The sequence below is a fragment of the Canis lupus genome, chromosome 11 (assembly GCF_048164855.1).
Source record: "Canis lupus baileyi chromosome 11, mCanLup2.hap1, whole genome shotgun sequence".
In the NCBI taxonomy this organism is placed as follows: Eukaryota; Metazoa; Chordata; class Mammalia; order Carnivora; family Canidae; genus Canis; species Canis lupus.
In genome coordinates, this window is record NC_132848.1 from 11,024,006 (window position 1) to 11,038,113 (window position 14,108).

General features: G+C 41.3%; 1 protein-coding gene across 19 annotated transcripts in view; it reads right to left on the reverse strand.

Moving 5' to 3' along the window:
* The window catches only part of GRIP1 (glutamate receptor interacting protein 1), a 658,587-nt gene that overhangs the window by 159,551 nt on the left and 484,928 nt on the right, over positions 1–14,108 (reverse strand). For 2 of the 19 annotated variants that reach the window (XM_072843172.1, XM_072843170.1), the window contains one exon: positions 9,598–9,684. The exons of the other annotated variants lie outside the window; for them this stretch is intronic. The gene's annotated coding sequence lies outside the window, so the exon portion shown is untranslated. The remainder of the gene's footprint in view (positions 1–9,597; positions 9,685–14,108) is intronic. 19 annotated transcript variants of the gene reach the window in all.

Here is a 14,108-nt window from a genome sequence, read left to right on the forward strand (position 1 = left end):
AAATTTGATTAGTAATAATTAGCGAAACAAAGGGTGAGGGTTCTAGCCTGGGGTTAATTAAGAAAAAAACTGCTTGAAAAATATTTGCAACTCGTTCATTATGTTCACATGGTTTTGTAAAATTTGAAAAAGATATTTTTGAGTTCTTTTCCTTAAAGAGCTGCCTCCCCTCCAATGGCATATACTTCAGGTGCCACAAAACCTAGACCTTTGTGTAACATCCCTTTACATCTGAATAGAGCTTAAGGAGTTGCCTCATAGAGTCACATACATTTTCTCATTTGATTCTCATGGAAACCCAGGACTGTAAAGATGAAAACATTGACACTTGCCAGGTTAGATGACTTGCCTAAGGACACCATATCAGGCAAATCATTTGCTAGAACTTAAAACCAAGTGCTCTAATCCTAAATTCAACCTTCTTTCCACTATGTCACTTTGCTTCACGTGGGCTGTCTTGGCTTGACAAGTTGCCAAAGTGATACTTATCCAAAAAAAGTTCCAAATTCTAATAAAAACAATTCTAAGACTATTTTTCTTTTTTCCCCCTTGAAGGAAACATTAACATAATTGTAGTTCATTGTGTGAAAGTCCCTTTCACACAATAGGTAAAATAATATTTACCGATTTGTATTAAGTTAGCGACCTGCCAAATTCTCATTTAGAAGGCCACACCAGTTCCAGAAAGTAACATTTTTGTGCTGAAATTCATGAGAAATATGCCCTGCTGAATATTCAAAGAAAAGGCTTACTCTTTTTTTGTTGTTTTAATTTTTGCTCAACTCAGTGATATATATACACACTATACACACATACGAACATATTTTTCTCATATCTGAAATCTGGATACATCCCCCCCCCAAAAATATTACTACTCTTTTTTTCCCCCATTATATACTTTCCTTTTACAGATTCATCATGTGGTCTGAATACAACACCCACCCACGTTATCAAGTATGAACAGAGCAAAGGACAGTTTCTTTTTAAAAGCACAATGCCCCACCAATGCCTTTAAAATCCATTAAAGAATATCTCACCAAGCCCAGGAGAGCATTACAATAATTGCTTCCCTTACCCAGGTGAAAAAGGACGTATCTGTCAACTAAAGAAGTGCAGAAGCAATTAACACCTCAACACTCTACTGGGAAATTGCTTAAATTAAGGAAATAACAGGGATGCTTTATGGTTATTGTATTTGTAATATTTAGTTACTAGCATGGCTGTCGAGTGCCTATGTCATTGCCAACTACTCTCCCCAGTGCAACAGGGTCAGGAGCCACTGTGTGCACGACTCGGGGTGTATTTGGATGTTTGCATGGGTGGCACATACGGTTTAGTCACTTCATTTTTCAGAGACTATGTGACGAAGTAGGGCTGGTAGATGCACTCGGGAAATTAACATCCAAGGCAATATATGTCTTAAATCGGTAACTTCTCAGACATAAAAAAAACACATTTCTGAATCGTGTGCTACCACAATGGAACTGCTTTATTCCTTCTCTTCCAAAGCTGGGCTACTGCACGGGAAGGTCATGTTTCCCCAGCCTTTGGTACAGATGGCAGAGGCATGTGACTGAGCTGTGGAGTGAATCACACAGGTAAAAACCCTTGTGTGTCAGCACCAAGATCTACAGAGAACCTAGAAATCCAATCCATCATCTTTCCCTCTTCTGGGGGAACACCCAGTAATGTTATACGGCCTTTAGTGTGCAGCACAGGTACACAAATCTGCTTAGGGTTTTGCGAGAAGCTGAAAATAGGGCCTGGGAGTCTACAAATCTTAGTGAAGGTAAAATCTATTTCTTTCTTTCCTCCCCACCCCATCCCCAAAGCTTGACTATTGAAGAGGGACCAAAGCCACTCAGAAGTCCCAGGGAAAATTATATAGGATGCTTTAGTTCTTCCTTTTTTTTTTTTTTTTTTTTTAAAAACAGGTAAAGTCAGGTAAAAATGAAAAAGCATGCCGAAGGAAAGCAGCAATGAAACAAGGAAGATGCTGGAGGAGACTCTGAAGGAGGAGGGCATTCTTCCCCTTCCTAGTGACTGAATGATATCACAGATGATCTTAGAGCTCAAGACCTACTTTCATTTGGTTTTCTCCACTATGTGCCTAGAGACACCATCCAGCACCTATCCGAATACCCCAATTTGAGAAACCGATCTTCTCGGAAGCTACCTATTTCTTCTTCAGACAGTTTCAACGAGGAGTATCTACATTTATTAAACACCTCCTATGGACTAAGCCTGGCTTAGTATGCTGTGGCAGACAGACTCCCAGGTGGTCCTCTATGATCCCTAACTCCCGATCACGAGCCCTTGTGTGGCTCCTTTTCTGGACTGTGCTTCTATCTAGCCAAGAGAATATGGCAAAGGTACCCAGATGTATGTGATTATTTGTACATGATTTTGCCCAGAAGGCTATAGTGCTCCTCTCACTGGAGACTTTCCCACCTTTGTGGGCTTTGAGGAGGCAGGCAGCTGTGTTGGGGCTGCAGGCAGCATCTGGGTGACAGCCAGCAAGAAACTGAAACTCTGAACTGAATCCAGCCAACACCCTGTGTGAGCTTGGAAGCAGATCCTTCCCCAGTCAAGTCTTTTATGAGACCGCAGCCCTGCTGACACCTTGACTGTAGCTTTGTGAGACCCGAAACAGAAGAGTAGAGAAGCTATGCCTAGATTACTGACCCACAGATGTTTTTAAGCTATTAAGTCTGGGTAATATTACATAGCAATAGAAAAACAATATAGATGCTCTCTATGCATTAACTTCTTTAGGCTTCATTACTCTCCCATTTCACACAATGGGAAAATTGACACACAAAGCATGAAACTTAAATAACCAGCCAAAGTCCACATAGCAGTAGGTGGCAGGGCTGGAATTCCAACAGGGCAGGCTAACTCCAGAGCCTGTGTTCCTAACCAGTGCGGTATATTGCTTTTCTGTACTTCTTACAAAGTTTTACCTTCAGTTGTTTCCAAATCTGATTTCCTCATAGCAGGGGTCAAAAATCCAAATGCAGGTACTAATTAGAGGTAATAAAGGGATAAAACAGGCTGTGTATCACCTGATCAGTGGGGTGGGTGTGGGCATGAAATAGAATGAAGAGCAACAGTCACTGTCTCATGGTATTTGCTGGCCAAGGAAATGCATCTATAGGCCTCCCTGAGCTAATGGGATGATACTGGATGATGACGTCTGACGTGCAGGTTCCAGTTATACCTCTGAGATCATGGAGAACCCACTGAGCTCCTTTCTATAGGACTTAAAATAGTTTGAAACCGGTGATCATTTTTGTCTCAAATCTTCTATTTTCTCCTACTTATATGAACGGTGACAACGTCACATTTGTATTGTTCTCCCTGCAGATCAGCTTCTAGACACATGTATAAGGATTTATATGGTTGACTCTGCAGTATCAGCTGGCAGATATGCTTCCTTCTTGTTTCCACCTGTAGGGTTGGGCCTGGCATGCTCACCAAGATACGGTTCTTCCAGGAAGTTCTAATCCATTAATTTCCCCTTTTGTTATTATGGTACTTAAAAAAATTACCCAGATACACATTTTAGCATAAGATTCAAATGACACATAAGCATATGGAGCAAAGCCTGAGTTGAGGATGCCCTTCCACCCTCTCCCTCTATTCCTCCTCTCATCTCAGGGGAAACCACTGTCAAAATTTGTTTCTAAACTTCCACTCACTTTTCAGACACTAATATTTAAGCTAAATTGGATTTGTAACACAATGATAACTTGCTGTTTTCAATATAACGCATATGTCTTAGAAGTCTTTTCACGACGTGGCCTATAGGTCTGCTTCACACTTTTCAAAAGTTTTCTAATCTTTCTTAAAATGATTTGTTTGACCGTCCCCCATTTGATAAATACTTTAGGTTGTTTCTGATATTTCACTAATGAGCCATGTTTCAGTGATCATCTCTGTAGATATGGATTTGCTGACACATTTTATTCCCAGTCCTGCCCATTTTCAACCACACCCCACCTGTCCACTCATGGCTGACTGCAGGGACTCTTAGTTCCCACTTTTCAACAGCGAGGCATCAGAGTTGGGAGAGATATCTTCCTATCCCCAGAGCCACCTTCCTCCGATGCTAATATAATGCTCTATTTCAAAGGCAGCGAGTGATGATGAGAGTGGTTGTTTTTTGGGGGGCTACCGACATTTTTCTCAGAGCATTTCTTTATAGGATTGGGATGATTCTCAAAAACTACCACATCTTCTTAGTAGGCAACTACGGTTACGTATTTGTGCTCAAGGATGAGGACTGCTGTAGGAAATATTCCCCGAAATGGCGGGGAAAGTGGCTATATTTCTAAACATTTTGATTGAGCTACCAATGTGTCTTCTAAGAAATTTATATTCCTACCAACAATATATGCTTCTATTTTCCTGTATCCTTGATGGCACTGGAGATAATTTAAATATTTGCCATCTCATTTTTTTGCAAATTCCTAATATTTTCTTCCCTTTATTTCTTGCTCCTGAGAGCAAAGGGTGAATTCTTGCCACCATAGTTACTGCACCTTCACGTGGGCTTCTAGAAAGAATAATTCTTGGATATGCTTTATTAGAATATGGACAATTTTTTCACTTGAGAACTATTAGAGATGTAAAGGACAACTAGAAGGATTTTTCCAAGCTCTCCAGGCCAGAACAAGAGCATGGAGTAGAAGCCTACTGCTGGTAGAAGCTGGGATAATGTTACTGTTAGCATGATGAAATGCTGAGCTACTCAATTCCAATGATGCACATCTCCAGCGGTGTCTAAGAATGATCTTAAACTAGAAAAGAGAGAATTTTACATTAATGTATGAGAAAAAACATGCCAAAGGTAGGTAAAGTGATATTAAAATACTGTTTTGGCTGTTTTAAATGTATTTTATGCAGCTTTCTAGAGTCAGATAAATTACTCCCCGCCCCACACCACCCCGGCATTAAAAGAATGTACAGATGTGATCATAAAATGAAGATGAAAATGAAAGATATGCCAAAGGAATAGGAATGAGTAAGCATCTTAATTTCTACCATGAAGGGCTCTGGAAATCACAGATCTCTAGGATTAAGGGCATGTCCTGGCAAAATTTTAGAAAGGATTATTACACCACTGAAGAATAAGGCATACAAATCAACATTATATATAAAAACAACATAATGTAAATACATACTTGAGTCTTTCAGTGGGCTTTGAGAAAGATCTCTCATGATAACCTGTGGACAGAGTACTCCGAACTCAAAGCCTGTGGTTTTAGAGCTCACTGAGGATGATAACCAAAGTCTGCGAATGAGGATCAACATGAGGAGGGTCAAGGTTCCTGGTGGGGTACTTCCGAGCTCTGTCCTTGGTACTGCTTATGCCCCAAATTCTTAACACTCTTAGATGTTTGTCAAATTCGTGGTTAATTCGCTACTAAGAAGAGTGGTAAATGGGGATCCCTGGGTGGCTCAGAGGTTTAGCGCCTGCCTTTGGCCCAGGGCGTGGTCCTGGAGACCGGGGATCGAGTCCCACATCAGGCTCCCTGCATGGAGCCAGCTTCTCCCTCTGCCTATGTCTCTGCCTCTCTCTCTGTGTCTCTCATGAATAAATAAATAAAATCTTAAAAAAAAGAAGAATGGTAAATATACGTGATGAGCAGGAATAGAGACTATTTCCACCATGTTGCAAAGATGAGCCAAATCATTTGAGAGCTGAGTATGTAGCTGAAAGACGAGGAGCTCCGGATTAAGGGGATGCTAAACTCAAATACCGGCTTTGTCGTTGCGTAAACTTGGGCAAGTCCCTTAAGCCTCCATAAGCCTTAATTTCTTCCTCCGTAAAATTGAGATAATTAACTATCCCTTTTGAATAAATAAGACTGGTACATGATAGATGCCCCACAATTATTAGTACCCTTCCCTCTTCTCAGATTTTACTCGCTGAATACAGAAGTAAATGTGAGGACAACTGAACGAAGGCCCAGCATTATCCAGAGAGCTGCTGCTCAAGGGAGAAAGACTGACTCTTAGGGATAATTCATGAAAACAACACCCACTGAGTGCCAGCTCAGGATAAACAAACCTCACTATTTCATTTAAAAATACGATTGTAATCTGCATTAATCCCATAGAGCATCCAGATCAGGGAAAGAGATGGTTTTCTCACACTGTGTTCTCTTCAGTGAGAGGAGCTCTTCCCTTTTGGCTGCCACAGGGTAAATGGCATTAACAAACTCGAGAAAGACTACCTGGGTGTGGAGAGCATGTCGCAGAACAAGGTGGAAGGAACGGACCTGCTTTACCTGGTTAAACAACTACAACCATGACAACAGCTCAGGGAAGAGATGATCGGGGCATGAAAGGACTTGAAAAATGTACTTTGGGGAAGTTCAGGAGAATTAGAAGAGCCAGTAGGTACAAGTATAAGGTTAGGAAACTTTAGGCCATTGGCATGAAGAATAGTGCCTAACAAGTAGTGATATAAAAAATAAGTGGTGGCTAAGTAAGGTAGTAAATTTCCTGTCTCTAAAAATATTGAAGCAGAAGTTGGATGTGGAGTTTCCTATATTGGAAGAGGAAACAGAAAAACAGAAGGAAAGAAAGAAAGAAAGAAAGAAAGAAAGAAAGAAAGAAAGAAAGAAAGAAAGAAAGAAAGAAAAAGAAAGAAAGAGAAAGAAAGGAAGAAGGAAAGAAGAAAGAGAAAGGTGTGTGTGCATGTGTGCACATGAAAGTGTGTTAGGTTTAAATGTTTTTTGGAGGAAAAGCAGTAAGAATATTATGAGTTGTACACATTCCACCTCATTATTTGATGTGTGTGTGTTTTTAATATTTTATTTATTCACGAGAGACACACAGAGGGGCAGAGACACAGGCAGAGGGAGAAGTAGGCTCCTTGCGGGGAGCCCGATGTGGGACTCGATCCCAGGACCCTGGGGATCACGACCTGAGCCAAAGGCAAGCGCTCAAATACTGAGCCACCCAGGTACCCGATCCATCTGCCCCCATTTCTTTATTTTGTAATGCTGGATGTACAACAGTGATCAGATCCTTTAACACAACCAACATGACCTTCCCTGAGCTACGAACCCTGTGAGGGGGAAAAGAAATACTGTCTTGAATTTAAGCGACTCTAACCACAAATTAGAGATAAGTCTAGATTCCAGAAAAATAATTGCAGAGCATCTTGAGACAGCATGAGGTAACCTGACAAAAAAAAAAAAGGCTCAATAAAAACACATAATATTCTGGGTGTTCATAGAAAGACATGATCATGGAAGTGAGAAATTGGAGGAGAGCTCCCAGGGGAAATGATGGAAGGTAAGGCGGCAATGTGGGCTATCAGCATTAGGTGGGTAAGTTTATTTTAACCTTTTTTTTTTTTTTTTGATTTGAAGAGGTAGGGTGTGCAAGAGCAGAGAGGATCCTATTTACTTAGAGAGCCCCAGGGCTGCATGCGAATCCTTGCAAATTGCCCGAGGCAATCCACTCTCCCAGCCTTTGGAATGATACCTCTCTACTAGCGTAAACCATTCCCTTCACCACCTTACTCTCTGTGATGATCTCACCTCTTTTTCCACTAAGTAGTCAGAAGACACACACACACACACACACACACACACACACACACACACTCTCAGCAGGAAATCTACCACCCTCCTTCCCATCGTGCCCTTGGACTCTGTTTGCCTTGCCTTTTGCTGATAGGCCCACTGAATGCTAGGTGGTCTCCCTCTAGCTGCTTCAAAGACTTTGGGTTTGCTTTTATCCCCTCTCCCTCTTCCCATCCCACTGGAATCAACCCTATTAGTACACAAGCACAGTTACCTCTCCCATATTTTGTTAAAAAAAAAAAAAAAAAAAAAGAGTTCCTCTCTCCCAGGATACCATGTCCTCTCCAGCTACTGTCCCATTTTTCTATTTCTCTTGATAGTTTATCTGAGAGGTTGAAAAAACTGCCTACCTTCTCTGTCTCTGTTTACCTTCTCTGTCTTCTCTGTCCTATTCTTACCTCAACCCACTCAAATCAGGCTTTTGCTCATACCCTGTTATTGGAACCAGTCACTTATAACTTCCTAGACCATCTGATGGTCAATTCTCAGGCCTCATCTTGTTCATCTTATCATCAATATTTGATGCAATTTGTTTCTCCCTCCTCAGTGACATGTGGGTCTTAGCTTGGATTCCATTCTCCTGGTTCTCCTTCAACTGCCTCTATTTCTTCACTACTGACCTCTGAAGCCTGGTGTGCTCCAACCTCAGGCCTCAGACCCCACCCTTAATCTACACCGCCTAAATGATCTCACCCATCGCCACGGGTGTACATATGGCTGATGCCTCCAAAATTTTTATCTCCAAGGGCCTCTCCTTTGAGTTCCCTATGCACCCTTCTGCCAATCTAGGTCTTTCTCGGTGGCTCTCTATCTCGATAAATGGCACCTCTGTTCATCCAGTGAAGAGCAAAGGCCTTGGACTCCTTCTAGATTTTTCTTTTCTTCTCCCATTCCACATCTCACTTTTCATTAGGTTCTGGGGAGTCTTTCTTCAAAATTTGACCACTTTTCACGACCTGCACCTTCATCATCTTTGCCTGACCCACCATCATTTCTTGTCTGAAATACTGCAATGGCAACTGATCTTCCTGTTTCCACCTTTGTGTCCTTCAAGTCTATTTTCCATATAGAAACCAGAGAGATTTTAAAAAGAATTGTAGGGATCCCTGGGTGGCGCAGTGGTTTAGCGCCTGCCTTTGGCCCAGGGCGCGATCCTGGAGACCAGGGATCGAATCCCACATCGGGCTCCCGGTGCATGGAGCCTGCTTCTCCCTCTGCCTGTGTCTCTGCCTCTCTCTCTCTCTCTCTCTGTATGACTATCATAAATAAATAAAAATTAAAAAAAAATATTAAAAAGAATTGTATCATACCTCAACTGTTCAACCCCGGCAGTAGCTTTGGGTCATACTCAGATTAAGTTCCAAACTCTTACCCTTACCTTGGCTACAAGCTCTACAGAACCCATCATTGTTTCTCTCTCTCTCCAACCACATCTATCTATCTATCTATCTATCTATCTATCTATCTTCCTTCCTTCCTTCCTTCCTTCCTTCCTTCCTTCCTTCCTTCCTTCCTTCCTTCCTTCCCTCCCTCCCTCCTTCCTTCCCTTCTTTCCTTCCTTCCTTGGTTTTATTTTTAAGCACTCTTGACACTTTTAAGTAATCTCTACAATGTGGGGCTTGAACCTACAACTCCGAGATCAAGAGTTGCATTCTCTACTGACCGAGCCAGCTAGGCATACCCTGACCTCATTTCTTACCATTCTCAGTCTTACTTCTCCCTTTCTGGCCATGCCGATTTTCTCTGTTTCTTTAACAAGGCAAATTTGTTCTGACCTCAGGGCCTTTGCACTTGCTATTCTTTTGGTCTACACTCTACTTCTTCCAGAGCATTATGTGGTTCACCCTCATCTTAGGATCCCTCAAATGTTAATTCCTCCCAGAGCCCATCCTTGACTTTCCTTGCAAACCAAGAGCCCATGTCCTTCTGTACCCACTACTTTCTACCCCATATACTAGTTTATTCCATTTTATTGTACTTAGCACAGTCTGACCTTATGTTAGGCGCTTGTTGAATGTATGTCTCTTCCACTAGTGGGCCAACTCCAGGAAGACAGAGGCTTGTAGGATATTCCTAGTACCTGGGATAGTAAAAGGCACATAGTAGGTGCCCAATAAGTTGTTGAATGATTAAATGTTGAATGACTGCATAAGGGTCAGTTTCGATAAAAACTCAGAATAAAAAAAAAAAAGAGAGATCATGTTAATTATAATGGATTTAGGGAGCAAATAAAAGCCTGGCTGGAGAAAAAATAAAAGCAATGCAGCCAAGAATGCAAGGGTAAAAGACATGGGATCGATGTGCAAACTGTTTACATTCTATGCAGAAAACGGGAAAGAACCAGAGGTGCAATCAAACTCCTAAAGAGAAAAAGAGATTTGGCAGGCTCTATAAAGTATTATGAAGCAGAAATCCTGTAACACCAGTTAAACATGTAATTCAGTAATACACTTTAGGAACGTGTAAGAATGTTTAATTTTAAAAGAATATAAAAATGTGTGCATATACATATATTATATATATATGGAGAGAGAGTGAGCACATTGCCTGGGGTCAGTCTTTACTCATTTAATCCGATAATGGGGGGATATACATGAACTGATTTTAGAAACGTCTTTGAAAGGTTAAATGCTCTGCCACAGAACAAAGGGATTGATTTATTCAGTGTTATCTTTAAGCTCTGTATTCTTCCAAAGTTTTAAAAGGGAAACATGAAGTATAGAGCTATAGTGTTACCAGTTTAAGAACAAGTATTTACAAGCCCACTTGGCCAATTTTAATCTTTTCCCTTGAATTGGAAGCCCTGAAAATCACAACTGTATAGAAGAAATTACAGCACAGCCTGAAGCACCACCAGTTTTCCTCCCAGGTTCTCTTAGGTCTTTGTTACTTAGAGAGATAATGGTACGATCGCCATGACTTCGGCCTTCACTCACTGACCCACCCCAGTGAAGGGCGCCAGTTGGTTGTAACTGAGATGGATACCTTACATTTTCTGGATACTTCTGAGCAGAGGTTCAGTTGGCCTGTAGAAGCCAAGTCTTTACATGTCTTACTCATTAAAGATCGCCTCCACCGCCTTCTTGTTTTATGCACTGCTCAGGATTTTAGTTGAACTTGATTTTTATCTAGGGTTTGCCTAAGCTCCACTATTTTCTAGGCTCTGTGACCATGGGCAAGATATTTTAGCTCCCCAAACTTGAGTTTGCTCATCTATTAGAGAAGAAGGAAAAAAACTTACTTCCTGAAGGAATTGTGAGGAAAAAAAAAATCAGTATTTATTAACATGGTTAGTCCAATACTTGAAGCGTAGCATGAAATGAATGGCAATTCGTATTTTTATAATTACCTATAGTTTCTCTCACTTTTTCTTTCTAGATTAGGTTACTCTTATGATCAATGCATTCTTGTCTATCCCTGAGCTCTGGATTAATATTGTTCAACCTCCTGTTTCTCTTCTGGTATTTCTTCTTATTTTATAGAAAAAGTCCTAAATGCCTTCTACTCCCATTCAAATGACCCATTTTTGCACTGTGAATCTACACCAACTTATCAACAAACAAAGTACACAGCTTTGGGGTTCTTGACGTGCTTTCTTCTGAGAAGAATCTCATTCCAGGCTGGTGCTTCCTGAAATATGGGAGTACATAACCACTAGTGGATGTATTTGAGAGGACACATAGCCTTTACAAAAATTTTAGAGTTAGAGATTTTAAAAATTTATGTCAGAGAATATAAATAGTATACCAAAGCCAGATAACAAAGGCTTGGGTAAAGCTAAGAAAAAGGGGGATCAATAGAAATGTATTGAAATCCACATTAATTATAGTATGAATAGAACACAGATACATAACCAACATTATGAGGATGACATGTGATTGACAGATCTGGGAAGCTAATTCCAAGCCATGTCGTAAGAGAATATCGACGGGCCTAACTCTCTGTTCTACAGTAAATTGTGTAAGAAGGTTCTTCACTTTCCCTAGCGCCAGTCAATCAATACAACTTTCACCCAGCCTAATTCTCTAAAGTCACTTGATTTAAAAACCCTGATTGAAGATCTCCCTCACTTGGAAACTGGGAGAATTAATTTCTCTTCAGTGCAAAAGTAGTAGAGGGAAAGGGCTTTCTCCTTATAGCTGTTGTGCACATATCCTCGAGCCTCCTTGTAAAATGATCTTCAGACTCTGGGAGGCTGTGCTGGCCACCACAGTCACTCTGTCTGATTACTATGTGTATCTAGAGCATGACGTTGACCAAATGCCACCAATCCTGTAAGCACAGGGGGGCTTGGGGAATATCAAGGCACAGCACTAATTCACTACAAATAATTTCCCCCCTAAATTGCATGCTCGGAGAGTTATGGTTTAAAAATTGTTTGCTGCATATGTACCACTTTATTATATTTCACCCACGTTTACCGAGGGGTGAGAGAAGTTCAAACATAATAGACTGTCATTTTTCCGAATCGCTAATGAAAGCGGCAGCACTGAACACACAAATCAAGCTGGCTCTCGTTTTGCCCGGTGTTATTTGAGAGCTCGGTACGTACAAGCAGCCACGCAGCAAAGTGGATCAGTGCTCCAGGGGAAATCTTTAATGTGTACCTGCCATAATAAGTAATAAGTTGTGCTTTGCATCAGTCTATTTATAGACTCTGGCTATTTTCCCATATATATATATTTTTAGCCTTTTATTTCCTATAGCAGAACACCTGGATGACTCATTCTCATCTTGTCAACTTTATTGTTAAATTCTGTCCCGACTTGCAGGGTTTTGCAGGGTTCTAGGACTGCACAGACATTTTCTGCTCACACGGAAACAGATAAGGCTGGAGGGAGACCTCTGGCCTTTAAAATTCCCTAGCTTCTAGCTGACTTATATTTATTTCACTCATTAGTCTTGGGCAGCAGATGATTTCCTTGGAAATGTCACACTCGGGGCGGCCTCAAGGCTCAGGTGAACAGCTGCTGTGCAGCATTTCACCAGTCAGAGAATATACGGTAAACAGAGACTGTGAATACTTGTTTTGTAGCCAAGTACTTTAGCCCTAAGGGGACAGACTCTGCACAGAGCAAACCTGCGGCTCGTCCATCCCCCAAGCAAGGCCTGAGGACCTACCGTTTGCCTGGCACTCCTCTGTGCTCTGTACACACGTGCCTGAACAAGACATAGGCTGTGACTGCCCTCCAGTAGCTTACCTTGGAGGGAATGACAAAGAAAAAAACCAATAAATTGATCACTCTATAGAGCGATAGATCTAGAACTTGATCACTCTATAGAGTGATAGATCTAGTTAGTACTTGATCACTCTATAGAGTGATAGATCTAGTTAGTACTTGATCACACTATAGAGTGATAGATCTAGTACTCTGGACGAAACAAATAGGTAGAGGTGTGGACAGACTCTCAGACATCTGTGCAGCTCCCAATAGTCTCGATCTATCATCTTAGAAATTTATCACTAAAGATCCTTTATCGTTTTGCTAATTTCTTAAATATTCAATAATTAGAAAGCTGGTAAACACTGCTGTTTTGTGTTCTTTTCTTTTTAAGATTTTATTTATTTATTTGACAGAGAAAGAGAGAGAGGGAGAGGGAAAAGCAGACTCCCCATGGAGCAAGGAGCCCGATGAGAGGCTTGATCCCGGGACCCTGAGATCACGACCTGAGCTGAAGCCAGATGCTTAACCGACTGAACCCCCCAGGTGCCCCTGTTTTGTGTTCTTAATGCTGACTGTGAGGGGCTCTGGTAGGGCACATCGTGGACCTTAGTCCTCTTGTCCTGACCTTGGCCCGCTGCATGCGTTTGAGGTTGCAGGGACAGCCTGACTGAGTAGCAGAGGTGCTCGTCTTTTGCTATTGTCCTGTATGGGCCACTCTCTCCCTCACAGCAGAGTTTGCTGCAGTATCTTTGAGCAGCATTTGTGTACCATCATTCCTTTTTTTTTTTATTTGACTTTTTATCTTTGAAAGAATTTGAAAATTATAAGAGTTGCAGGACCACTATGAACCACTCCTTCACACACACACACACACACACACACACACACACATCAAATTTTCTTTTCTAAGTCATTTATGCATACAATGGAAATGTACTGGTCCTTTACCTTTTTTTTAAACCCCAGCTTTATTGAGATGTAGTTGTCAAGACTGTAAGATTCTTTAAGGGAACAATGTGATGATTTGATAAACGTAGACGTTGGGCAGCACCTTCCTTTGTACGACATTTCCTCCGTGCTCAAGTCGGCTGGTTTTAGGTTTCCACCTGTGAGACTTGACCATTTTTGGGGGGAACTCAATGGTGGAACCAAACAGAAGAAAGGAGAACCAGCCCCAAACCAGAGCACATGCCCTTCATACATCCGAACAATGTTACAGCTATAAAATCCTAGTGTAAATGTCACACTATATGTGCTGTAATAATGGAAACTTTGACCAATGAAGCGTCAAATTGTGTGCTAACAAAGACGGGAAGGATGCTGGACAGAGAAGGCAAAG